Raw genomic sequence first — 24,146 nt, 5'->3', positions numbered from 1 at the left:
GACATTTTTAGTTCAAATCTAAATTATTATCTCCCAACATCTTACATTTCTTACCATAAAAGTCAGATGGAAAGCAGTGCAACCCTAGGATCGGGACTAAAATGGTGTAAAACACAGTAGCATGTGCGACCTGGTCCGTGTCCACTTGTCGCTGCTTGGCTGTCAGACTGGGATGAGAACACGCACCTGAGCCTCACCGGGCACACGAAGGAGCAAGGCCATGCGTGTGCACCCTGGCGAGCCGGGAAATGTCTTGTACTGAGCAGTTGCCATGAAGTAGGCTGGTGGCTTCGCAAAAAATATGAGTAGATTTTTTTTTAATTATTGGGGCGCCTGGGTGGCTCAGTCGGTTAAGCGTCCAACTCTTGATCTTGGCTCAGGTCATGATCTCACGGTTCATGGGATGGAGCCCCACCTTGGGCTCCGCGCTGACAGCGTGGAGACTGCTTGGGATTCTCTGTCTCCCTCTGCTTCTCCCCAACTCATGCTTAAGCTCTCTCTCTCTCTCTCTCAAGTAAACACTTAAAAATAAATAAATAAAATAAAAATCATTATTACTATTATTATTACTGTCAAGTTCAGTGAAAAATTCCACAAGTATCTGGATGCCAAAGTATATGTGAGACCCGACAGCCGACACCACGTTTCATGCATTTCCCTCTGCCCGGCACCCAGCCCCGAGCCTGCCACACAGTAGGTTCTCTATTGATGTTTGTCGAGTAGCGACCAAACATCTGGATTTGGACATTTCCAGGGTGCGCGTATGGTAACCGAGACCCTCCACAGCAGTTAATAAGCCCAGGGAGCACGGTGTATGGAATGGGAAGACAGGTAGGGAAGCACGTGAAGGAGACGGAGAAAGTGCCAGTTGGCGGGCCCCGGTGATCTGATTATGCGACGCCAGTGTGTACCGTGAGAACTCCTTGACCACATCATGTACCTACTCGACTTCGCTCCCATGCAACCAACTTTTCATTTACTTTAACAGCAATGTAAAATGCAACGGTGATTCATCATACATTTTGGGAGGAACTCTCGCTTGGAAGGAGTTGGTTGGACTCTGGAGGATTAGTGGGTCGAGAACCAAGTCGGTGCATACTGAAGGCACTGGGCTCTCTTAGGAGGCTGAATCATACACCCCAATGGAAACTTTCCCCATCCTGGGAGTCATTAATGTGTCATAACCCATAATTTAGAAATTATTGGGTGTTTGGGACTTCCTTTCTCACTCGGCCCACAGATCCTTATCCTCACACACAGACCGAACCCTCAGAGTATCGATGAAGGAGGGGACCCTCCGTCAGCTCCTGTTGGAGGAATAAGATGAGCACAGACCTAATCAGGGAGCATCTACTCTGGGCTTCTGAACAGGACAATAATTTTTGCCGTCCTAAGTCCTATGCGTGACTGCTGCTCATCGTTCTCAAGATCTCAGCACCTTTTCCTTCTGGCGGGCCCTGGGTGACGAGTCAAAATGAAGTACTCCTCCCCGCTTGGCTGTCTGGTTCACCAGGGGTCAACCCACAAAGGGAGACTGCTCAGTGAAGTGACAGAGGTCACGCCTCTGGGGATGGAAGTCAACCTTATCAGTGTTTTAGAAGCAGACCTGGATTTCTAGGCGCCTCCACACGTGAGCACCTGTTCTGTTTCCGCATTTGCCATCAAGGGTTATGAGATGGAGGGAGAGACGGGGTCAGGTGTTTGCAAAGGTCACTCAGTTTCATGTCTGAAAGGTGAGCGGTGATGTCAGGATCAAGTGGCCAGTGAGGACAGGGGAAGGATGACAGAGACATTTCTTTTAATATTTTTTAAATGTCTATTAATTTTTGAGAGAAAGAGAGAGAGAGAGCAGGGGAGGGGCAGAGAGAGAGGGAGACAGAGAATCCATGGGATCCATGCTGTCAGCGCAGAGCCTGACGTGGGGCTCGAGCTCATGAACTGCGAGATCGCGACCTGAGCAGAAATCAAGAGTCAGGTGCTTAACCGACTGAACCACCCAGGTGCCCCTGGAGACAGACCTTTTTAAAGGCATAACCCCCACCCCCCAGACTCGCTCCCATTTCCCCCTCCTGTCATCCCTTTGTGCATCCTGCTGGTAAATTTCGATGTTGATGCTGATACTTAATTTTATCTGCAGAAAGAAGGCAAAATAGAGCTCATCAGACATTTAAAGGCAGTCATCTGTGTTTCTTATTTACTTTTAGATAAGCAACATACCCACATAATTTACTCTTGATAAAGACTACAGGAACTGCTCGTTTGCCAAAGACAAGTGACTTTTAAATGGCGAACAGTTTGAGATGTTACCAGAGCAAAACTTGTAATTCCTACTGGCCAATCCCCACCTGCCCCCACTACCCCCCTCTCCCTCACACACACACAGTGTTTGTTGAGCCCATATTTATAGATGTCACCAAGAGCCTGTGCCTCTGTCCACTCCTGTTTAAACATCTGCATGCCCATATGTTGGGACATCAGTCAGACTTTGCTCCCTGCCAGCTCCACTGTGTTCCCCACATGCCCGGGGCTTCTCCTGGTCTGCTCCCCAGGCCAGTGAACCCCATCACCCTCCAGAGGGTTCCACATGAAGGAGAAGGGTCTCCAGGGCGTGCACAGGAATAAGAAGAACATGACGGCCAGGCCTGCGGGACAAGGACATCTGTCTGATTGCTCCACTCGTTTCTGCCCATGACCTCACAGAGGCCTCAACTGGATCAGGCAATTAGTATGGGCAGGATCAAATGCTGCCCAATTTAATTCAATTACTCTTCACCGCAAGAGAAAATATGGTTATTATAGTGACAGGACCCGTGTGCGGAATACAGGCTCCTGGCCAGCGACCTGCCAACACGCTGCCAAGCTGTGAGGGGCAGTGAGGGCGCAGAAGAGGATGATTGGAGAGGATGGGGCAGAACCGTACCTGCTCCAGAGCATCGGAAGTGGGGTTCGTGTCCGGCCACAATCGCCCAGAGGCCCCTTTTCTGACAGAAACCCCTGGGTAATGGGGGCATATCTATTGCCCAGGCTTGGGATCGAAATGTGGAGGAGTCAGCTGTTCCACGAGAACGATGAACTATTTCCCGGGCCCCGGGGAGAAAGGGGGAAGCACGAGTGACAGCAGCCAGAAGAACGGCAGCTGTTTTCCAAAATTACCGTTTTAAGGGAACTTTCTTATTTATCATTCTTAAGTCTCTATGGCAAATTTGACAACTAAGAAGACAATGTAGACATTGAGTCTTTTTTTAAAAACGTCTTCGTCCCTTCACTGCCATTGACCTCCCCATATTTAATAACTAGGACTTTCATTTTGCCCTTATGCTGCATTTCCTGTTGGCCAGCTATGGTCAATGATGTTTATGTGGGCCCATTCCTTTTAACCTCTCAAGAGCCCTGTGAGCTAGAAGCTTTCATTACTCCCATTTTGTAGGTGAGAAAAATGAGGTTTCAAGAGTCTGAGTAACTGCCCAAGGTCACATAGCTGTAAGTGACGGTGGATCCCTGTTGGATCTGTTGATCTCAAAACCCCTGTTCTTGACCATTATGCTAAACTTCCCCTTGGCCTCCTTTCATCACATCTTCCTTGCCTTTCTATGCACGTCCTCGGGTCACTGAAGAGAGAGAGGTCTGACCACATGCTCAGTACACTGGATACACAAGAGCCCACATCCACATGGAATCATATCATTGTTTCTTAACTAACACACTGAGCTCTGGGTTCAAATCCCAGCCCCGCCGCTTCCTGGCTGTGTGACCGGACAGTCTCTGGGTCTCAGTTTCCTCATGCATAAATGAGGAATGTATTTCCTCATCGAGTTGTGGGAAGAGCTATCAGAGTCAACGCACTTAAAATGGTACCCGGGGAAAAGATGCAAAAGTTGTCAGCTGTTAGCATCATTTCCCTTCTGGAAGCAAGTAATGCAAAGATCGGAGGCGAGGCCGTTATCTGCCGTATGCACACATGCACACTTCCAGAGGTAGACCACATATTGGCAGCGTCCACATCAGTCAGGCCTTTGCTGGGCCTGGTGATCATGAGTAGTTATCTTGGCCGACGAGCCCAGGCTTAGTGGGGGTGGGGCGGCTATGGGAGACCGGAACGACTCTGAAGCAAGTTTCTTTTGGGGTTGAGTAGGGTGCTCCTCTGACTTGATCCCTTGTCTGAGGCTCTACCCCTTTTTCCTCAGAAGCACAGTGAATGGGAGAGATTGGGGGACTCACACAGGGAAGAGGCAGTAGCTCCCCCCCCCCCACTTACACTGAGTGACAGGCACCGGCTATGCCCCTTTCTGTTCCCTCTGGCCCACTGCCCTCTACCCCAGCGGACCAGGGAGGCACGGTGCTGAATGTCCATCGTGGTAAATGGCCTTCACACAAAATTTCTGAGTTTGCCAACTTGAAGTACTGTCTCGGAGCTTTGCAGGGGGTTTTGAAAATTCTAGAAACTCACAGGAATTTCCCCAAGGCCTTACCACACTCGCTTGGGTCGGCATGGCAACATCTCTGTGAAGCCAGGGTGGGGGCGTCTCCAGCCTGAAGAAGTGGAGTGTGATGCTTCGAATCATACTTCCGTTGTTCGTGGTCACTCTTCACCACTCGAGCTTCTTTTAGGGCCAGGGCCACTTTTGCAGGTACTATAAATCTAAGCTAATACGCATATCAGTGTGTACCAGATAACGTGAGCTCTGGTCTGGAGTCGGGCTTTACAACGATCATTTCCTCTCTCCACCAGAGCCCGTCATGGCTCCACATTGCTCGGACGTATGGCGTGATGAACAACCGCATTTGGTGCCTGTTGTGATCACTTATGATGTCTTGGCCCCATGCCCTCTGCTTTCAGATCCCCTGTGGAGGATACAGAACATGCTAATAGAAGCCAGATCTTTTTGGTTAGTTTTGATTGAGCTTCATGGAGTTATCACTCTGACAGTGGTATTTTCATTAAGAGGAGAATGGTTTACTGTCCAAACTGGAAATGGTGTCTTCTTGTATGGGATTGCAGCTGGAATAAATGGAGTGAAGACGAACAGAAAAGCAGGCACCTGGCTCTTCTTCCTTATTCTACACTTCTGAGTGAGTTCTGGTCCCTCCCAGCCTCAATTTCCCCATTGCTATGGGAACTGAAATCAATCCTACGGCCCACACTGTCTCTTGCAAATGAGCTGGATGAGTGTTCACCACCCTGAGCCCTCCAATATCCAGCACTGTAAATTTCAGTTGTAATTGCCGGTATTACTCAGAAAAGGAAAAGAAATATTTCCAGTTCTGGGAAGAGCAGGGCTAACAGCTGTAGCTGAACACGAGACGAGGGAGGATGACAAACCACAGACGTGCCCAGCTCTTGGGTGCTCCGAAGGGAACCTGGGCAGAAAATGGCGGCCCCCGTCAGGTAACTTTCAGCGTCACACGAAGAGATGTGACCTTGATAACCACGCCAGCTGAGTTCCTGAATAATAATATTTTAAGCAATACGGAACATAAGACAAATAGACTCACTTAGCATCTGGGGAGCCAATGGCACCCAGGCTTGCCCAAACTGGCCTTTCTCATTGCAGGGTGTGGGAGAACACAGGGCTTTGTGGGTCCCTGGGGGCCTGCCAGGCCCAGAGCTGTTGCTCAGCTGTGGGAAGCACTCCAGTTCTCAGGTCTGCTAATGAGTGGTGTGGTGTCTGGCAAGGGCCTGGCCTGTGAGCGAGTGTGACTAATCATGAATCTTTTCAATAACGCTGACAGTTCATTCTCTGCTCTCTCCTTCGGCTGCTCTCTGTGCTGGAGCTGGCTGAAAGAGGAGCAAATTAGCCTCATTCTGGAAAAGGCAGGGCATGATAAAGGACCCCCTCAAAGGTCTCCAGTGCTCCGTGCCTGGATGTTTTGCAGCCGGTGTAATTATCTGACTTGGGTGGCTCGACGGTATTTTTGATGTTGTTGTTCCCTCTCCTCAATAGCAGGCAGTGTCTGAAGACAGTGCCCGGTTACTGTTCTGGGAGCTATTTAACAAATATAGGTTTGACACCAGCAAAGACAGTGTCATGATTATCCTGCATATGCTCCAGCCCAAGCTGACGACCCTCCCATTTCCTGTCCAAAGGGTACATTTTGTTGAATTATGCTTCTGTCCCCACACGGAAATGTGGTAGACCTTAAGCGCCCCGGACTCCTTAATTGGGGGTGGGAGCCAAAGAGGGGATGAAGCTTTCCCTCCGATTCCTCTGTCTCCCCGCCACCCACTTTGCTGCTTGATAAGTTCACTGTGCTTCTAACACCACAGCCAAACTGCGTGTTCTGTCACGGGGAAGGGGTGTGTGTGTGTGTGTGTGTGTGCGCGCGTGCGTATCTCAGGAAAGTTAGTAATGCCATCTGTTGGTTAGTGGACTGGAAGAATTTCAAGCTGGAAGGCAAGCTTTGCTGATGTTGGACCAAAACACTTAGAAAAGAGTGGTAATTGTCCAGTGGATGTGGTACTTTCATCATGGACTGGGCTTCTGAGAATAACTCATATATAATTTTTTTTTAGAGAGGGAGAGAGAAGGAAAGGGGCAGAGGGAAAGAGAGAGAACCTTAAGCAAGCTCCTCGCTCAGCGCAGAGCCTGACGTGGGGCTTGATCCCACAACCCTGGGATCATGACCTGAGCCGAAATTAAGAGTCAGGCGCTCAACCAGCCGAGCCACCGAGGGGCTCCTCGACTATAATTTCTTAATAACAGAGCCAAAACATTTGCACGTCGAGAGACATGAGCAAGTGAAAGGGGAGGGGAAGTGTATCCAGCGCTGGGAAACTGAGGCCGTGTGTACCATTCTTCATTCCCGAAGATAAACGCATCGTCTGGCACTTTCCACCCTCTAGCATGTAGGCCTGTTTCTTCTCCCTTTCTGAGCCTGGTGGGATCACTATGCACTCTTAAGGAGGTCCAAAAGGCTAACTAGAGACACTCAAGCTGTATTTTCCAAATCGAAAATTGAGACGTGTCAGAATTATTCTCAGGAATGATAAGTGAAAGTATTTAAAATTAAGAGTTTTCTTTGAACATTGTGACCACAGAATTCTCTTTCAATTTCTGAATGCCGTGTGTGTGTAAGGTGCCGTGGGTTATGGTTCCAGGTAGGGGTTGTAAGTGGTGACCACAGGTCAGATTTCTCTTCAGCCATGCAGTGTCTCAAAAACTGGGGAACTTCTCATGAGCATCCAAATTTCTAACTTCTTTTTAAAAATCGTCAAATCTGGCAACACTGACTTCATAGACCCGCATGAAACTAAATGGTTGCTGCCTTTTTACAGAATACTTTGTCACACTCCTCACTACTCTCTGTTGCTTCACATTTAACCTCCTTTTCCTACCTATATGATCTACCTGCCTCTCCAGGCATTTAAATCTGTGCTTGCTGATTCAGTCACACATACCAGTGGTTAAGGCTCCTGTCTGTGCACCATCACAGAAAGGATAGAGTTTCTTGACTCCTGTCAACTCACGTCCCACCTCAGAGGGCTGGCCCTCAGCACAGCGTTGGTCAAAACGTGACATTCCCTGAGACATTGGGAACTCCAATGTTTATCATATGTTCCAGCTTTGCTTCTTTTATCGGAGAAGATCCCCAAAGAGGGAGTCATCAACAGATGATTTTGGTCATTCCTCGATGATATAAAATGTAAGACACAAACATCTCATATGCCTTGTTTGTTCTACTGTTCATGCAGCCAGTTTTGTAACCACAAGAATCTTTTTAAGAAGAATAGATGGCTGGGTCTGGGGGTAGGACTGGGGGGTAGGAAATTGTTGGGCTTCCAGATAATACACTGGTTAATTATGGGACCTCTTATAGTGTTTTGAGCTGGTTCAGTAGGAGAGAAACAGGGATGAGTATGCCCAAGTTTAGAATTTAGAATGGTGTAAGTTCATTCCAAAGTGTGTATGTGAGTATATATGTGAACGTGTGTGTGTGATCATCTTTTTTTTTAAGTTTATTTATTTATTTTGAGGGAGAGGAAGAGAGAGCATGAGCAGGGAGGGACAGAGAGAGAGGGAGAGAGAGAGAATCCCAAGCAGGCTCTGAGCTGTCAATGTGGAGCTCGACATGGGGCTCAATCCCATGACCGTGAGACCATGACCTCAGCTGAAATCAAGAGTCAGATGTTCAAACAACTGAGCCACCCAGGTGCCCCTCATCATAGATAATTCTTTAATCTTCTATTTTCTTGAGAACAATATTATGAACTGCATCATTTCATGTAAAAACATAACTCACAGATACAACATGTCTTTAACAAAATTCTACTAGAAAGTGAGAAAGGTATTGACATGTATCCAGGAGACAAATCAGCGTTTGTGAAAATCATGGTGTCATTTATAATACTTGCCAACTAGTGGTAGGCCAGTGGGGGGGTACCCATTCATTCATTCCCTCATCAGCAGATATTACTAAACACCCACTCTAGATTGAACCACATAAACCTTCTAACATTTGAGCTTTTAATCTATGAAAATAGGTATCTCACATGGTTTCACATGCACCATGCTAAGTACTATGTTAGGTATGGGGATACAAGAATAAGAAACGAAGAATGGATTCGTAAACAGCAGTGCAATGAAGGGTCACAAGTGCTGTAATGGGAACGTGTAGAAAAGCCTGTGAGGACCCAGGGAAGGCGGAAGTCGGAGTGGGAAAGTCTATTGTGGTGAACACGGTAATCTTCTCAGTAGATGATGCAATCTTCTGTTTAAAATTATTAGTGGTATTAGCTAATTTAAACGGAGGATTTCTATTACAGCCCCATGTTAAGAATTTTATTTTTATCTCATGTTATCCTCACAGACCCCTATGGAGTAGGAGTCATCATAATTCCCATATTTCAGAAGAGGAAACAGAAGAGTAGAGAGTTTAAGGACTATACTCAGATTACACAGCTGGTGAGTGCTGGAGCTGGGATTCACCCTGTGACTGTGTAGACACAACCATATCATGACCATGTAAATACAACGTTGCCCTGGTTGTGAATAAATAGCAGTAACAAGAACAAAGACTTCTGACTTTTCAGGTCAAATCCGTCTTGGGACCCATAACCCACTTGGTTTCAACCCCTGAGAGACAGTTTTCTGGTACCAGTCTAGACCACTTGGCATTGAAGCAAATAGGAACATACTTACACTCACATTCACACACGCACGCACACATATGCTCCCAGGCCCACTTTGGAGTGGACTTACCCCCTTTCCGAGGCCTGAACTTATACCTACTGAAGAACACAATGCAAAGGCAGTAAAATGTGGTGGTTTCTCAAGCAATTCCCTATTATGAAATGGAACGAGAACGTTGCCATGATGTAAATTCCAGGGATATTGCATGAAGGAGCCAGCTACTGTTTTGTATAGTGATTGGTCCTCCTTGGAAGAATTTCAAATGGTCATTATTCATTGGCATAGCCTCGGGGAAGATGAGGGGGATAAAAAAAAATTGTAAGTTAGAGCCCTTGAGGCTTTTTATCAGGCACCACCTTGTCATAAACACAATGAGATTGGGTTTCCTGGGTGTTCTCAGGGCTCATTATGCAACAAGCCCCTGGCTCTGCCCTTCCCAGAAAAAGTCCAGAAGCCACTCTTGCAATGTAGTCTCCCCGCTGACCTCAGCAGGGCACGGACAGCCAGGGCTCGGAGTGTGATTCTCATAGTCCTGGGATGGAAAGAGGACTCAGTGTGGAAGGGAAAACAATGAAGGAGAACACACCATCAGGCGACTGTGTCCACCACCTCCTTCTTCTACCATTTCTCGGATTCCTGACCTCAGCCGTGGGCAGCAGTAGCCTTTGTAAGGAGAAAACCAAGACTCAAGCTCTAATGAATGGACTGACAGGTGATTCAAAAGAGGTGTCCTACTCCTTTCATCATGTGAGAATGGAAGTCTTCAACCAGAAGAGGACCCTCACCCCCTCACCCAACCATACTGGCACCTTGATCTTGGACTTCCAGTCTCCAGAACTGTGAAAAATAGATTTCTGCAGTTGATAAGCCAAAAAAAAAAAAAAAAGGTATTATATGGAATATGTCAACCAGAAATGTGAAGAACCAAAAAAACGGGGAAGGAGTCATGAAAAGAGACTTATCGTTAGTGAAAGGAAAATGACGGCCCTGAGAGGGGAGGGGTTGGCTGTGGCTGATACACCACAACCTGCCACGTCAGTGACAGCAGTGCTGTGAGAATAGGCAAGTCCCCAAATCGCACTGGTTTGGCACCACGTTTATTGTTTGCTTAAAGACCAGTCTCAGGGAATCCTTCGCTAACAGCCTTCCACACAGTATTTCACGGAGCCAGCCAGATGATGGAGGGTGACAGAGAACTTGCAAGATCACGGGTGATCAGGGACCAGGCCCGAGTGTCACACATCACTCTCGCCTACATTCCTGAACTGGAACCTAGCCAGCGTGGACCCACGCAGATACCAGGACAGCCACTTCCCAGCCATGACTCTACGCTGTAGAAGGGAAGCCTGAATCTTCAGTGGGTAGCCGCTGTCATCGCCACACCTGCACGCATATTACGATACAATGAATGAACTTCAAAAGATTGTTTGAGAGAGTCCCACTCTCCAATCAGTCACTCATTTCAAGAAAGCACTCACATGGCATGCGATTTACAGCAGGACTGCTTTATCCCGAGGGTCAAACCACTGAGAAGGGAACCTGTGAGTTTACTGTAATTTGTGACCTAAATTATGTTTCTTGTGAATACCACTCTTTTTATGGTGCTCTAATTTTGAAACATTTTCTGTTAGATCCTAGGTGCCTGGAAATGTTACTGTATTAATCACTTTCAGAATTAGCATTTTTTTAATGGTAAATCGAAGTTTGTCAGGATGCGTTATTACGGTATCATGGACACTTCCTTTGGTTGATATATATTGTAGAGACGTGACAAAGACAGTAAGATGCATATCCGTATCTATGTGGTGTATGTGTTTTTAAGACACTCCAAATTAAAAAGGGGTTTGCATTTAATGAATCTTTAAATGATTTCCTTTGTGTCTTGAGCTGTCATCCTGATCATTTGCCCTGTAGTTCTTGTTAAGCAGCAGTAGCAGAAGTCCTCAGACATAGAATAGAGGGGGCTATCTTCTGTCCGCCTGGAATGTGTTCATATGTGGTCATGAGGGGTCCTCTGTAAGCAGACAGTGGGAGCAGGGCATTACCAAATCTTTACAGTTCCAAAAGGTGAGGGGCCTTTCCCCATCTCATCCTTTCTGAGCATTTCAGTTCTGAACACATGAACAGCGGAAACTCTGGGTGTACAGGGGAGGAAAATGATAATTTACAGTCCCGTGTAAGATACTTATTTGAAACTAGATTGAAATATGTCTATATCAGATCTCCATTTTTCTGGGTATCAGTGTATCTGTATCTACCTTGTTTATGTTCTGCCATTATTCCCACCGAGTAAGTCTCATCCTTGTGATACACTTCTTCATGTCAGGGATTGTTTCTTCTATTATTTTTATAACTCTACCTCTACCACCAAAGTGTGTGCATGCATGCAAGCACACACACATGCACACACATACAAACACACACACATGACACAGCTTGAAAAGGCAGCCCATGACTTGAAGTTGATTTTGATGTTTTCTTCTTGAAGAAGCAAGATATAGTGGCAAAAGAAAAAGACCACAATTCAAAATGATATACTAGAATCAAGTAAGACAGTGAGTAAGTGATGGGAGAGCTCCAACATTTTAGGCAGCAATGGAGAAAGGTGGGGGAGCGTGAAGCGTATACTCTAGGTTGAGTTATCCTACGTTAAAGGGCTATTCTGGAAGTTACACTCAGTAGTTCAGTTTACACTCTATTTGTCAGAACCTAGCTGCAGGTCCGTACTTGCTGCAAGGGAATCTGGGAAGCATAAATTTTGGTTGGATGTTTCGTGACTGGGATAAAAGGCTAAACTCAGGGTGCCTGGGTGGCTCAGTCGGTTAAGCGTCCGACCTCGGCTCAGGTCATGATCTCACGGTTTGTGAGTTCGAGCCCCACCCCCACATCAAGCTCTGTGCCGACAGCTCGGGGCCTGGGACCTGCTTCAGATTCTGTGTCTCCCTCTCTCTCTGCCCCTCCCTGCTCATGCTCTGTCTCTCTGTGTCTCTCAAAAATAAATAAATGTTAAAAAAAAAAAAAAGGCTAAACTATGTTTTCCCCAGTCTGAGTTGTCTTATGGAAATTTCAGCTCTGTTATGAGTTTTTGCTACAACTAAGGATTCCTGCTGTTGTGGTGACAGTGGTTCGTTGGAAAATACCACATCAGCAAGCAGAGGGAAGAAGCATGTCAAGCGAAGACAAAACCCAAGCACAATCTTCTTTTTACTGAAACACACGAGAGCTTTGCCACAGCATAAATGATGATGACGGAAGTGTCTACAACAGCAAGCAGGGCTCACAAACACCACCGGACACTCCAGCGCTTGGAAGGGCGCTCCGAAATTACACACGGGGGTTAGGTATCACCGACTCGAGGGGGTGGAAAAAGCATTCTCGATCCTTCTCTGCCAGAAGAGGTCTCTCTGCATAGCTGGAATGGGGATGAGTGAGGTCAAGTTAGGCTCAAGCACGGCCCAATGTGAACTAAGAAAACCCTTCACACACTGTCTGGGGAATGTTATCCAAGTACTTAAAATAGGCCGACGCCCTAAAACAGCCTAACACAAGAAAGACTTTGGTATCTCACTTCTCTCCCATGTCTTCTTCCTTTTGCCCAGCCAGGGGGAGTAAGTGGATTCATTGCCTGAGCAGAATTAGGTCAGACCAGAGCAGAATATCAAGCTGACAGAGGGGAGCTTCGTGCCAACATTGATTAAATGAGAAGGGAAAAGAAAGGCTCACTCTGAATCCAAATATGGGAGTTTAGAAGGGAAAAGGCTAATGTTAGGCTACTTAAGAATTAATACAAAAAGACGCATCTGTTATCAGAGAATCAAAGAGTTTCCATCCATGCGAATACTTTGTTGTAAAGAAGCCACGTTTTTATGTTGATAAATCTTTAAGACGCTCAAGCTTTAGCTGTTAGGCTAAAAACTGTTCATTTGTTTTTTAGAAAGCCTTCAAACACTGTGCGTATTACAGCTCTTCAAATATATATCATGGCATACATTATTCTTGCAGAATTTTTTTCTTAAGAGTGTTCTGACTGCCACCTTCCACCCTGGAACTGAAAGAGCGGCTCTCCGTCATAAAGGGGACAGCTTCTGACAGTCTTGTCTCCACAAATGACAATCTCATTAATGATGCTAAGTTTATATTGTAAATATATTATCACCACTCTCATACCAACTGCTTATGTTAAAAAATAATTACTAATTAGTTCCAGCAAGTGCATTATAAAAAGGTGGCTAATTTTAACTATTTTTCTTCTCCTTATTTCAGAAAAAAAATTGAGTGATTCAGAGAAAGCAATCTGTTACCTGGAGCAATTTAGAATTTTTTAATGATCTGTGATCAGAGTTTTTAATAATCTCATGAAAATGGTGGTTCAGGTAACAAGAAGTGACTTGTAGCTTCCAGCTTGTGTCCTTATCCTTGAAATTTAACGATTAAGAATAAAGCTATTTTTTAAACTTTTTTTTAACGTTTATTTTTTGAGAGAGAGAAAGAGAGACAGAGTGCAAGCAGGGGAGGGGCAGAGAGAGAGGGAGACACAGAATGTGAAGCAGGCTCCAGGCTCTGAGCTGTCTGCACAGAGCCCGATGCGGGGCTCGAACTCGCGGACTGAGAGATCATGACCTGAACCAAAGTCAGACGCTTAGCCGACTGAGCCACCCGGGTATCTCAAGAATAAATCTATTTTCCCGACTTTATCTTTGTTTCTAATTCACCTCTAGCATGCCTTGTAAGACGTTGTCTGGACACCCATCCTACTCTCTCTGACAGCAAGCTAATATTCTTCTAGGCCTCTTCTCTTGCTTCCTGCTCTTCAGCCTCAAGCAAATGTCTGGTCCCCGTGACCCCCAACCCCTTGCTGTCTTTAGCTACACCTTCCCCCTGACTCGCAGCACCCCCCCTCCCCCATTCTGCCTAGATTCCAAGATGGAATTTTTAAACCAGTCTCTCCCCAGACCATCTTGTCTTCAGCCACTTTCCAGCAAAACCCCAACCTAGGATCGATCAACCATCCATTTTCTCTACTTTTTATACGTTTCCCTATGTTGGCTGTACCGCAGATTTGTGTTCTCTAATATCAGTTGTTCCAGAAACCCTGTTCATTCCCCAAGAGCTTATATTCCTCACTGTGGTGGGGCTGAACTTGACCATTCCCCATTGCCAGCTGCAGTCTGGCTCTGCCTGTAGCATTGCCTGGACGCCATTCTTGCCAAGCTGGACAGCACCTTCTCTTTGCCGAGGGTGTATTAAATGGCCATGAGTGAGGGTTCTGGGCTGGACCATTGGGGTCCATGTCCTGACTCTGTTACTTATGGGCTGAGTCACCATGGCGAGTTTCTTCACTCCCTTAAGGCTTCATCTTTCATCTACAAGACAGACGTGAAAAAGGAAGAAATAATAAAAGAATTAAGTGAATATTATGGATATGATTTTAGAACTGAAGTCTAATAATCTTTATCTTTTCATTGCAGTAGTTCGTTTACTAAACCCTAAATTCAATCGCTGGCATACTGAGTTTAAATTTTCCGTCTCAGTATTTGTTTTGTTTGTCCCACCTTTTTCTGTTCCCCCCACCTCTTTTTTCTCCCACTTGTTTCTTGCTCTCTTTTGGATTAATCAAGCATTTTTTTTTATTATTCTAATTTTGCCTATTATGATGAGTATTACTTTTATTTGGGTGAGGATACTATCAAATTGTGGATTAAGGATTTGTTTGAGGGAAACTGGCAAGGATGAAATTCTTGATCTGGCAGCAAGCTATTATTCTTTTTTTTTATTGAGCACCTACGCTGTAACACGGCCTCTTCAAAGCTCGGAGAATCAAGCAGGGAATAAAAACAATAAAAACTGCCCTCATGCAGTTTATAATCTCAACAAAAAAGAGTACGGACTCTGAGGTCAGGCAATCCTGCGTTCAGAAACTAGGGTTGTTGGGGTGCCTGGGTGGCTCAGTTGGTTGAGCGTACGACTTCGGCTCAGGACATGATCTCACAGCTCGTGAGTTCAAGTCCCGCTTCAGGCTCTGTGCTGACAGCTCAGAGCCTGGAGCCTGCTTCGGATTCTGTGTCTCCCTCTCTCTCTGCACCTCCCCCGCTCGCACTGTGTCCCTCTATCTCAGAAATAAATAAAAACATTAAAAAAATAAAAAAAAATAAACGAGTGTTGTCACTAACTAGTTGTGTGATTTTAGACAATTGCCTATGCAGTTCATTCAGCTGAAAAGGTTGGGGTGACACTTTCCTCGGATGGTTATTATAAAGACTAGAGACAATGTATAGAAAGCTCTGTACAGTTGGGGCACACAGTATATAATTATTGTTATTACATTCACCAAACACTACCATCTGAACATCTTGCCACAAACTAGTATTATTAAATATACGCCAAATGGAGACCACTTTAATATTACTCTCACTGTCTCTGCCCACACAATGAAACTGTGATATATGTGTCTTAAATGTTTGTATTTTCCTGCACTTTGATTTTCAATTTTGTGAGCATGATTTACCTCGCGGTACATGAGTTTGCAATACTAATAGGATCTGGAATAATAATAACCATGTGTAACATATGGTGACATTCGCCATCTTCCTAGAGAAGGCAGATGTTTAACGTTAGTGTTATATTACTTCTGGTGATTATTATTAACTACTAAGTTTCACGTTCATGCAAAAAAGGATGGGTGAGGAAAGCAGGATCATGACTTTCAAACAGTAACATCTACAAATATATCTACCCAGAACTGCATAATGAATTAGTAGGAAATGTCTTTTCAAATTCCCTGGCTCATAACTACAGTTGTTCACCTTTGGAATGACTAGAAGTTCAAACTCTTTATAATTATCGCCATGTTGAAGTTAGTACAGACACTTGTTATGTATTTATCACGTTTGAGTTCACCTAGACACCATGGAGCGAATGGCTCATAGTGTTCGATAATACGTGGTTTTGGTTGTACCTCCTAGGAAAATGCAATTTAGCCAGAAAAGAAGTGACTTATTGTTTTACCAGGGGAGGTCATTGGCAGGAGTTCTGGAACTTTGGGTGCCTAAGGATTGCCTGGGAGAAAGCAGGGAGTGAGGGAGTATACTTTTGAAAGTTAGGATTGTTATAAATGCAGATTCCTGGGCCTCACTCCCTGTGACTCCAAGTGGCAGATGGGTCACAAATAATCTCTTAATCTAAAGAGGGAACTCAGTGGGGATCTTTCCCTTCTTGTGGTGGTGCCCAGGAATCAAAGCTACAGGTAGGTTATCTGCCGAATTATTATCCTTCAAAGCTTTTCTTGGGATTTTTACCGTAGTTATTACACTCTAGAAAAGCTTACAGCTGTACCTTGACCCCACTTTAATTTAATATTTCTATAAATGTTTATCTGTAAAGAAATTATATGAGCTATATTTCTTGACCTGAAAATGAAATCGTACATACTGATAAATGTAGCTATAATTTAAGGGGAAAGGATGAAATTAGAAATATCGAACCAGTGATTGGCAAAACTAGAGGTCAAATCAATTCGATCACAAAAGAAATGTATGAGATGTCAAAGAGCTCAACATCCATCAGACAAAAGAAACAGATAAACAAAAACTAATCATACAATATTTTAAGCATTAAGGCACAGAGAAAGATACCATGGAAATGAAGAATGATGGTGAAGAAAGAAACATTTGATTTCATCTGGATGCCCAGGGAAGAAGTGACATGTAAGTGGACTTTGAAAAACAGGTAGAAAGTCATTGAACAGAGGAGGGAGAAGGTATATCGAAGCAGAGGGAAGAGCGTGAGCAAGGATGTGGCTGGGGCAGCTGGTTTATTCAGGTGGGCAGAGTAGTAGAAACAGATTGAACAAGTAAGCTGGCCCAGTCGCGAGGGGCCCTGCATGTCTGCTAAGGACTTGGGACATTTCTCTGTAGGGAGCAGGGAACTGTTAGAGGCTTTTCAGCAGAAGAATGACATGATAAGATCTGTGTTTCAGAAATGCAACTCTTCCTGTGACACATAACCAAAATGGGGCCTGGTCTGTCCTGCCCCTGGACCTTTGTACGTGCAGTCCCCTTGCCTGCATGCCTTTCTCCAACTGTGGCCCTGGTTTGTGGCTCCCAACTGTCTCATGCTGCATCTTCAAGCATCTGGCAGTTCACTCTGGTCTACTTAACTCCTGCTCATCTCCAGGTCTCAGCTTTAGATGTCAGCTCTTCCATGAAATCTTTCCCGGCAACCCCACCCTACCCCAGAAATGGGTCAAGTGCACCTAATATGTATGTGCTCCCCAAAGGCCCTGTGACCACCCCTACCAGAGCCTTTGTCCGATGGTAACAAAATCAATATGTCTTTCTCAATAGACTGAAAACTTGAAGTCAGGGAATGTATCTTGGTTCATTTTTACATAGATCATGTCTGCCTCCTCCCCTGTCTGACTTACATGGACACTCTTGATTTTCCTTGAATTGATTAATTTTTGGCACTGGCCATGGAGCCTGCTTGATAGTCTCTCTCTCGCTGTCTACCCCTTCCCCTCCTCTAAAATTAAAAAGAAAAGAAAAGAAAAGATTTTGAACTGAATGATAATGAGAAGACTCTAGTCAAAACTTGTATACGCAACTGAAGTCATTATTTTTTTTAATGTTTATTTATTTTTGAGAGAGAGAGAGAGAGAGAGAATGAGCAGGGGAGGGGCAGAGAGAGACAGAGACAGAATCTGAAGCAGGCTTCAGCCTCTGAGCTGTCAGCACAGAGCCTGACACGGGGCCCAAACCCATGGACCATGAGATCATGACCTGAGCCAAAGTCAGCTATTTAACTGAGTGAGCCACCCAGGTGTCCCTGAAGTCATTCGTAGGGAGACATTTTATACTTTTAAATCAATACATACAGTTAAAAAAAAGAAGGGCTGAAAAAAAAAATCAATGGTCTAAGTATCCATGTCAGCAGTCAACAAAGAAAATTTGTTAAGATCTTACAGACTTTTAAAAAAAATGGTAAATAAACATCTTTATGTCAACCAACTTGAAAATACATATGAAATAGATGAATTCCTAGAAAACCACTACTTGCCAAAGCTATTTAAAAAAAAAAAAAAAGCAAAGGCAAAACCCAAAAAACAAAACTCTAAACAGTCCAAAATAGATGTAAAAAAATGAGTCTTAATAAAGGAGATAATGATGATGGTGATGGTATTTGGAGTGCTTCGTAGACCCTAGCTCCCATTTTTCCTATTGTGGGGTTTTTATTAGGCTAATGTCTGGATTCCCACCTTACCTCTTATTTATTCCTCTTGACAGGTTATTTATTTAACCTCAGAGCGGGGTTGAGGGAAGGCTCTAGGCATGCTCAGTTCAGTCTCTCCTTCCCTCAGTTCAGATCTGGCTTCCTGATGAGAGGAAGCCTTCTGGCCCGGCTCTCTGCTCTGCAGGTGGTAACCTGCTTCTCTTCCCCAGGAGACTCGCGATTGTCCAGTGATGCCTGTAAGTGGGAGGGCAAATTGTCTTCTGGGAAAAAAGATTAGCAAGGTTGCACGTCTGGAGACATCTTCTCTAACTGCATCGGTAATAAAAGTAACGTTTAGAGCTTCCTCTGCCTTCGCCCTGTGTTTATCTCTCAATTCTTTTCCAACCTGGGAAAGGAAGAAAGTCATATTATTTATTGATCTTTTAAATTTTCAACAAGTAAGTGGCTCCATTTCCTCATCTGTAAAATGAGGTAATAATAGTATTAAATGGGTTGATGTGAATGAAGTGACAAAGACCTTGTCTCATAAATAATAAGCACTTAATAAATACTACTTACTAGTTTATTTTAAAAAACGAAACCCTTACTGCATGCCAGAACTGGGCTAAATGCATTATTACTGCATTATGTTGTGTAAGATTTACAAGAAACCCATGAGGTAGGCGCTGTAATTAATTACTCTTATGTCATACATGAGGCTGAAATTTGGGACAGTTAAGTAACTTTGTTGAAGGTCACACACTCTGTAAGGTCTGCCTTCAAAGTGCTCAGCTCTCCCTTGCAATGACAGGCCATTGGCAGTTATAAGTGGGTGAAACGAGAGAGAGCAAAGGATTTGCCGTGTGGGAGAAGCCATGTGGAGTGCAGGCCAGCTAATGATAGCCCTGAGTCCTGAAAACAACGACAGTAAGTTCATTATGATATTTAGAAGGATGTGGTTTTACAGAAGTAAGATTCAAAGTGACATTAGATATTCATGGAGCTACAAGCACGTCCAAGAGTACTTATGAGTGATTTGAATATCGCACCGCTCTAAGAGAAAAGATCTGGGGCTTTTCAGATGTCTCTAGCTAACCTTCGGACCCCTAACTCCATTCTCTTTGGCGTTTTAGCTCCACGAGGAAGTCCGAAGGGTTGAACCCTATCCCCAGTCATTCCCACGCAGGTTAAGTTAGATCGCTCCACTCTTGCGAAAGATTCCGAAGATTTCCTTTCCTCTCCTCTCCCACAAAACTGGGCTAGCCGATACCTTCTTTCTTTTCAGCATCACAAGCTTTTCCTAATCCTTCCTGAGGAGAAGGAAAAGACCTTTTCGGAAGGAGTATATGATATCTGAAGCAGAACTCGGTAGCGCTTGGTGGAGGAAACATGACTTCTTTCAAGATGAAAACATACAGGCCCCGTAAGCAGATTTGGATCTTGCTAATATTCATGCAGGTGTTTGGAAAATCTTTACCACCTGAATCCGGGCCAGGAGCTGGAGAAAAAGATGTTCCTTACACTTCAGTGAGGGAGTACATGTGAGGGGATTGTAAAGACTAGTCATTTCAGGAGCCAAAACTGTAAAATCCTGAGAAGGGAGCTCTGCATTAAATTTCAAAGTGCTGTTCACAAAAAGTCAAGTTGTCCAAATATCCGGAGTTAATGAATTAATCAGCATTTGGAACATGAAAACAAAACTAGAAACACTTCAAAGGTTTTTTTTTTTAATGTATTTGTGTGAAGTCTTGTTTCTTATTGAATAAATTTGACATGTAGCAATGTGTAAATTTTAAGGTGGACAACTGTTACTCCGATACATTTATGTATTGCAGTATGATTGCCAATGTAGCCGTATTTATCATGTTACATAATTACAGTGCAATATTACTGTCTATATTTGTAATATTGGGCATTTGATCTGTATAGCTTATTTACTACTAGACACAAGTTTATAGCCTTAAACACCATTCATTTTATCCTCCTCCCATCCCCAGATAACCACTATTTTACTTTGTATTTTAGTGTTTAAACTTGTTTAGATTCTACACAAAAGTAATATCATACAGCCTTTGTCTTTCTCTGACGTAGAAGTGTTGTTCTTAATGACCGATTGTGCTGTCTTTGGGCAAGTATAAATCTGTTCTCAGGGAGCTCGGTTTCCCCATCTGCAGTGAGGACTCTATAAAGCATATTGGCATGTAAAACGGATTCTTCTAGAAGGCCCTTGACTTTGACTTTCTTGGATACGGCAGCTATAAAAACCACAAATACCTGAGCCAGATTTTCCTTGTGCCCGAGCTCCCTGCCCCAGGAGGATGTAAAACGCTTTTCAAAAGCACCATTAGCTCTGGTGAATTGTGACTTCCTTGTATTATATGGTACCCAGGTGGCTTTTAAGTGTTAACACAACTTCCTCAAAACTGCCTCCCTGGGTCCCAAGGATTAACTAAGGTACTTGGAAGGTGAGATCTGCTCATCGTTTTAAGATTTTCTGTATTTTTTTAATAGGGAATCTCCAGTGAGGCCACCCCAGAGTTTCCATTTTATAGGAATGCCCCTTCCCAGCAAGAAAGAATGTTTAGGAAGCTAGGTGTGACGTCTCCAACATGAAAACAATAAAAAAATGGTTCCAGTTGCCAATCGGAAACGAATGCTACCTTTCCAATAAGAAAGAGTGTTTTTTATGAAGCTTACTCTAACATTCTTTAAGCCTGCCTTTCGGCAGTGAAGAGAACACAGTGAAAGTGTCTATGCACGCCTATGTTAAGACTCCTCCGTGTTGAGGTCTCAGAAGAGAACTGTCCTCTGTCCTTCAGTTGGCTTTACCATTCCTTGTTTTCTTCTTTAGGTAGAAATATTACCTCAAGTTCAAGGCTCGTGCCTTAGCTCAAGCCCTAGCTTCATGCAGTTTTACAGAGATTTTTGTAGAGTGAGTGTCTATGAAAATCATAGCAATTTGCAGTCTTGGATTACCCCCAAATACTAAGCAGAAACCCGTGTCTTTTGGTGACAAATACCACAAGCCCGGGGGAAAAAAGAAAACATAGCATGTGGAAAAAGAAGGCAAATAAAAGGGGGTAAATAAAAAAGTGGGTAAAAGTACCAGAGGTGTATCCCCCCATTTCCAGAGAAACCACTCAGTCACCACGAACACTTAAACTTACTTGGGAACCTCTCATCAGAGGAGCAAGTAAGACTCTCTATCAAAAATCATAAGAGAAACATTCATTACAAAACTGAGCAAAACATGATTTTGCTCAAGCTTATCAGAGCAAGAAAAAAGGAAATTCTATAAAGGCCTTTTCCAACTGCATTTGTACAAAATATATTCCATGTTGTTGATCCACACGACGTTTAAATCAAGTTTATTTTCAGAATGGTAACCTGAACAGGACTGCTATACTGTGTGTGTGTGTGTGTGTGTGTGTGTGTGTGTGTTGGGAGAGGGATTGCTGGGGTCAGAGACCATAAATGATAAACAATGAGTAATAATTGTGTGGGAGGTAAAACACATCTACCTTTTTATGCCGTTATATTTGTAATTATTAAATCCCAGACTTGAGAGAGAGAAAACCGCAGGTTCAGTAATAAAAACTATGGTATCTGCCCAAATTTTGCAAGAATAAAATCTGTGTGTGCCAGGGAGTTTTGATGGATGATGAAACATCTTACATTTTGCTCTCAAGGCTTTACCAGGTCTCCAGGACCACGGCTGAATTACAGCTTTGAAATGCTCAGAAATGTACACTTGATTCCTTAGGTAAATTATACATGAAGCTATGCTTTAAGTGTTTTCTAAATTTATAGTTGCTTTAAATGGTATAGAGTCCCAAAGTGTTTGGCCTCAAAGTAGAGGAAAAAAATTATGCTGATTTTAAAATAATGTTCTGTTTTTATTAAAACATGTACATGCGTTATGGGAAATTTGGGAGCTCCATAAAAGAAAAAGAAGAAGAAATCATGCATAATTTAGCACTTGGCAATGAAGACCATTGTATCATCTCCTCACATATTCTTTCCTCCAACATTTATCGCGGCCACACGGTAGAATGTTGTATGGATGTACCACGGTTTATTGAACAAATTCCTTGTTCTTAGAAGTTGAGGCTTGTTTTTGAGGTCTTGTCCCAATACATAATATGACAATGATCTGTATACGGATCCATTCGATCTCCTGCCATTAACTCTGGGCAGGAACAAGCACACATGAAGAGAAAATGAGAAACATGGCGGTGGCGAAGAAGCGTCGTTTTCTAGGAGGTTGGCTCTGCCTCCCTTAGGCCTGACTCGCCTGCTGCCTCCAGGGCTGGGTGGCAGTCTCCTCATTCAGAGACCCACTTTGGATAGTTTCATGGGGAGAGATCCAGAAGACTCCCGGGGAGATTCTAGAAACACCTCGTCTTCCAGCTCCAGGAGGGCGGACAGCTCTGGGGGTGAGTCTAAGCTGGAGACTGGGATCTGTGGGAGTGAGGGGCGGGAGCAGCAGGCACGGTGGAAAGTCTTCTGTTGGCATGTATACTATATCCCGTTGCTTTGAGAAACACTGTGGCTCTCCTGCCCGGGCGACTCCTGGGGTGCCGCATGCCCTCGGATGGGTGCACAGGGTAGTAACAGGCTGCTTTTATGATTCTTGCCTTGGCAGGGACAGCGTCCACCCTGTGCTCTCCTGTTGCGAAATCTTCACTGAGCCCTTAGAGCCCACACAGCGTAATTCCTTAGTCTGGAATTACGTAAATGAACTGCCCTCTCCCTCTCTGGCCCAGCCTCGCCTCGCCACTCGTTCTCAAAGTGCTGTCAGGACTCTGTGCTCTCAGCCCCCTGAGCTTGAAATGTCCTTCCTCACTTTCAAAGTCTCCCTCTTTCTGTAAAACATCATGTTCTCTGTGGAGCCTTCTCCAAGAGTCCAGGCAGAGTTACCTTCTCCTCACTCTCGTCCTCATATGGTCTCAACCTCAGGTTGGATGTCCCCGCATTGCCTCCCACAGGACGCTGTGAACCTCTTCACGGTGAGGATTGAGTCTCTGTGTGTCTGGCTTCTCGGTAGTGAGAACAGAGTCTGACACACAAAAGGCACAGCTTTCCAGTTTCAATTTATTTTCACACGAATGGGTTGAATGTTTGAAGCCACCAAACTCAGGAATTTGCTGCTGAGGATATATTGGATATATTGGATATACTTAGGATATATTGAGAGCATATATGCCAAGAGAAATAATTGTTTTAAAGTTTATTTATTTATTTTGAGACAGAGTGAGCAGGGAAGGGGCAGAAAGAGGGACAGAGAGAATCCCAAGCAGGCTCCACACCATCAGCACAGACCTGGACGCAGGACTCAGTCTCACAACCCTGAGATCACGACCTGGGCCGAAATCAAGAGTCAGACGCTTAACCGACTGAGCCCCGAGGCACCCCTGCAGCGAAATATTTTTAAACAGCATTAATGAGCCAATATCCACCTTTATAATGAAGTCGTCTGTGCAATCCACCTGACCTGGTTATTAAAATGGGGGTAAAGTCACAAAACAAATTTGTCACAAAACGATTTTTGAAGAATCTGTTGCTTTTCATTATATCCTGTTTTGAAAATGAACACCAAAAGAAGTAACACAACAGAAAAGTCGCAGCATCATATTATCTTCTTTAGAAGTATGTATCTCTTTTTCACCTTGGTTTACTGAAGTATTCATGGGAAGAGCAGAGAATCTCAGAATTTATGTGAAACCCAGAATAGGTCCCCACACATCCCCTTATTAGAAGGCTCGGTACAGTGGGACCTCAATATAAAGATGGAGGTTGTTATCAAATGGT

General features: G+C 44.3%; 1 long non-coding RNA gene across 6 annotated transcripts in view; it reads left to right on the top strand.

Annotated features, from left to right (window-relative positions):
- LOC113600950 (uncharacterized) overlaps window positions 1-11,910 on the top strand; it is a 410,951-nt gene extending 399,041 nt beyond the window's left edge. For 3 of the 6 annotated variants that reach the window (XR_008295210.1, XR_008295214.1, XR_008295211.1), the window contains one exon: window positions 4,838-8,940. This is a non-coding gene — a long non-coding RNA (uncharacterized LOC113600950). Of the gene's footprint in view, window positions 1-4,837; window positions 8,941-9,028 lie in introns of those variants that run through there. The other 3 variants (XR_008295213.1, XR_003422065.2, XR_008295212.1) reach the window with 3 other exon arrangements.
- Window positions 11,911-24,146: the final 12,236 nt, after the last annotated feature.

Source organism: Acinonyx jubatus, chromosome A1, assembly GCF_027475565.1.
Source record: "Acinonyx jubatus isolate Ajub_Pintada_27869175 chromosome A1, VMU_Ajub_asm_v1.0, whole genome shotgun sequence".
Lineage (NCBI taxonomy): Eukaryota > Metazoa > Chordata > Mammalia > Carnivora > Felidae > Acinonyx > Acinonyx jubatus.
Note: the sequence above shows the minus strand (reverse complement) of the source record. Positions and strands in the feature narration are given on the sequence as shown.